Source organism: Mirounga leonina, unplaced genomic scaffold (genome assembly GCF_011800145.1).
Source record: "Mirounga leonina isolate KUSES-001 unplaced genomic scaffold, KU_Mleo_1.0 Mir_126, whole genome shotgun sequence".
Lineage (NCBI taxonomy): Eukaryota > Metazoa > Chordata > Mammalia > Carnivora > Phocidae > Mirounga > Mirounga leonina.
Genome location: NW_023270314.1, coordinates 12,039,144 through 12,043,568, shown reverse-complemented (window position 1 = coordinate 12,043,568; position 4,425 = coordinate 12,039,144).

Below are 4,425 nucleotides of genomic sequence, written 5' to 3'. Positions count from 1 at the left end.
TATACCCCTGCCATCTTTTTCAGGGACCACTGACCTGTGAGAAACTCCAGAAACCCTTCCACACCAAAGCAGGGGGTACTACACAACCTCATTATGTCTCTTCTGCCAGTTGAGTGGCTCAGCAACGTTCAGACAAGATGTAGTCACAAGTCTCAGATATAATTAGGGGGCAGGTAGGTGAGGTTATAAATTCTTCATTCCTCCAGACGGTAACCTCTTTTGCTCCTGGTCCTCCCTTAAAACTGTCAATGCTAAAAGTCATCAAACCAGTTGAGCCTGTATTGAGCTGTGGGAACCAGAATCCCAGGTCAAGAACGGGACCATATCTGAACTTAGCCTTGGAGAATTGAGTAACTGTTCTCAATAGGACAATATCTCCACTTAAATCCCTGAGATATTTGGTAACCTCTAAGGACAGGATAAGCTATCAGTTACGCTCCATATCATCCTGTTACACTATTGCTGTTGCAAATTCAGTTCATCAGTATCTTAAAAAAAAAAAGACCCATTATAACTAAGTAGAGTCTATCTGAGTAAATACAAGGATGGTTCAGTATTAGAAAATCTATCACTACAGTCTTAACATATTAACAGATTAAGGAGAAAAGCCACATGATCATCTCCAGATACATAAAGAGGTATTAGATAAAACTGAACCCTTATTCGTATTTTTTTAAAGCAGACATTTTTAAAAAATATTTTATTTATTTGTCAGAGAGAGAGAGAACACACAAGCAGGGGGAGCAGCAGGCGGAGGGAGAAGCAGGCTCCCCACTGAGTACGGAGCCTGATGTGGGGCTCATTCCCAGGACCCTGGGATCAAGACCTGAGCAGAAGGCAGACGCTTAACTGACTGAGCCACCCAGGCATTCCCACTCATTCATATTTTTAAAAATTCCAAAACATGAATAGAAGGAAACTTTTATAATGTAGTAAAGGGCACCTACCTAAAACTTACATCAAACATCAAACTTTAAAAGCATTTTTATTAAAGTCAGGAATAAGACAAGGATGTTCACTATCTTTGCTACTGTTCCATAAAATAATAATTGCTCTAATGGTTATAAGAAAAGAAGTTATAAGAAAAGAGGAGACAGATTGATGATTTTTACAGATGATATTACTGTTGTCATAAAAAATTCAAGAGCATCTACTGAAAAACTAGCAGTATTTATAAAACAAAATACAGCAGTTTTAATGGCTATAAGATCAAAATACAAAAATCATTGTCCTAAAGAGAAAATGATAAAACATTATTAAAGGATGTGAAGAGAGACCTGAAAAAAAGTGTCATGTTCTTTAGGACAATGAAGAACCCAGACTGAAAAGACATCAAACTAATCTATTGATCCAATGCAATTTGAATCAAAATTCCAATAGGATTCTTTTTTATGATTTAGACAAACTAATTCTAAAAGTGACATCCTAGAACAGCCAAAACAATACTGAAAAAAGATAAGACAGCTTTTCTTGTTAGACTTTGAAACTCAGCATAAGGCTTACTACCCCCTGGCCCAGTAATTCCTTTTGTATGTTTGCAGCCTACTGTATTTACTATGTACAGATTCATAAATTTATAGTCAGAGTTATAAAAAACATGGACTCAATGGGTGTACACCAAACTGATAGTTATAACTGCCTCACAGAGGAAGGGGAATGAGATTAAGAACAAAAATTGGGGAATTTCAACTTTTTTTTAATATTCCATTTTTTTAAATATACCTGAAGTAGAAATGACAAATGTGAATTCTAGGCAGTGGTTACATTAGATATTAATTATTCTGTGGATGTTTCTGCATACTTTAAACTGACAAGTTTAAACAAAAAGTTGATTACTTCTCGAAATAGAAACAAAATGCCTGTGTTTATATTAACCATTTAGTGGGATTTTGCTTTTTAACTAACACTATCTCCAGACGTTTGGAAAGGTAATCGGAATTTGAACTACTTCTGTAATTTTATTTATTTTTTTTAAGATTTTATTTCTTTATTTGACAGCGAGACAGCGAGAGAGGGAACACAGGCAGGCGGAGTGGGAGAGGGAGAAGCAGGCTTCCCACCGAGCAGGGAGCCCGATGTGGGGCTGGATCCCAGGACCCTGGGATCATGACCTGAGCCGAAGGCAGACGCTTAATGACTGAGCCACTCAGGTGCCCCCTACTTCTGTAATTTTAGACCGCCAAGTAAATATTGTGACAATTTCAGCATTCTAAACATTCTATACACTGTTTCTGAGATAAATCTTGTTTATTTTTCCTCATTCTTTTTTTTTTTTTATCGTTAATAAATGCAAGTATGAAGTGGTCCTGGGACCAGGACCAAAGTCTATTGTGAATGTCTTTGCAGAGTTTAGGTTCCAAAGAATATTAAGATGCTCAAGGTGTCTCCATCTCTTGGAACAAAGGAGAGTATCAAGAGCAATGCTACTAAAAATTAAGCAGAAGTCTGCTTCCTGAAAAGCCTGGAGTAAATATAAGGGCAGAATGACATAGGATAATAGTGAAATGCAGGGAAACAGCAGCAGCTGGTGTGAATTTTTTTTAAAATATTTATTTATTTGAGAGAGAGAGAGAGAGAGTGCGCACGTGAGCAGGGGGAGGGACAGAGGGAGAAGGAGAAAATCTCAAGCAGACTCCCCCCCTGAGCACAGAGCCCAACTCGGGGCTCCATCGCCTCACCCAAGATCATGTCTGGAGCCAAAACCAAGAGTAGGTTGCTCAACCAACTGAGCCACCCAGGCGCCCCTGCATTTTTTTCTTAATGGTAAAGTCACAAACAATAGGAACAGATTTTCGAGTGAGAAGATTCAGTGTGATTTCTCATTCCTCATTTTCTTTGACTCCTGCAGTATTCAGTATCATTACTTGACTCACCATTTCTGGGACACCATCTTTGGGACACCATTATATGGCCTGTGTTGGGTGGCTTTCTGATCATTCCTCTCATTCTTTGCTGTTTCTACCCCTGCTGCCTTATCCCAGTCCAGTCTCTTCTCTCCTTTGAGGAATTCATCAGTTCTTACATGTTGAGCCAATCAGCCCCCTCAGAAGCTCTGTCTTTAGCCTGAGCTTCAGTTCCACATTTTCTACCACTGAACTCTTTGTTCTGTGATTCATCATTCAAAACAACCAGGCAACTTTTCATTTCCTCCAGACTTTTTGTCAGTGGTATCTCATTCACTTTGGGTGGAAATTCAGAGTCAGCCTGGTAGATTCTATGACAGCAGGGAGTATGACTATCTTGTTCACTACCTGTGGCCTTGGGTAGTGCTTGTTACACATGGTAAGTTTTTAATACCAATTTCTTGAAAGATAGAATCCTTGCCTCATCCACCTCTCTCCCCAGCACCTTAAATCCTATCACTTCTTCCCTCATTTCTGTTCTTCTCTTGTATTTTCTCCATCTCTTGAAGTTTTCTTTTATCCCGTGTCAAGCACACAGTTTCACAACCAGAAACCTTACTATATTTGATATTATAAAGATGAGATTTTTTTAAAAGCCAAACTAAATCCCTGAAGATAATAATGTTAACAATTAAATCAATTGAGTGACCAGTATGTTTAAGAAAGATTCCTTTTTATAGGCTAGGGAATGGGAGAGGGGAAAGTTATAACTTTATATAAAAAAAAGAAAGTTCCTATAAAAAAGGAACTACTTGCTTTCTGTGCTTTTGTGTTGAGCCACCTCAATTCTTACGTCCTTACTCATTTTTTAAATTGCCACGCCTATGTGCCACAAGGGGCAAGGTGAGTCTTCCAGTAGAGTTCCTAATATATAAATGTATATTCTTAATGAGAATGAATGTTATATAAACAAACCCAAACATTCTAAAAGCATAAAGTGAAAACTGTTCTTTATCGCCCCCGCCACCCCCCATCACGGTACCCACAAGTCTTCTGTTTCTCCAACTAGAACATTTGTATGCATCGTGTGCAAGTCTAGATTATAGTAGTTTTAATCATACTTTTTTTTTAAACAAGTCTTGAAATAACTCATTTGTATACAATTCCAGTAGCCGGCAGTGTGGCCTTAATATATCGCACAGCTGTTAATTTTGGTTTCATTTTTGGTAGCTGCACTTAGATACGCCTGGTGCCTGCAGTCTCCCCCGCGGGCGGGGGTTGTAAACACAGGGCCCACAGAAATAGCACAACGGATAAAGAAGTCCCCAGGGCCGCGCGCGCGAAACGAGGCGCGGCGGCCCGAGCCGAGCCCCACCCCGGGGGCACTGGCGGCCCAGGCCGGCCGACCGCGCGAGCGCCCCGCACCCCTCCCGCCCTGCGGAGGCTGCACGCCCAGGTTGCGCACGCCGCGCTCCCCGGCCTCCCCCTTCGCGGAGGCGGCCGACCCAGCCCTCTCCCCCCATTGGCTGACGTGGCGGGGCTCGGGCGCGCGCGCGCGCGCGTATCCGCCCGGATGAGCCGC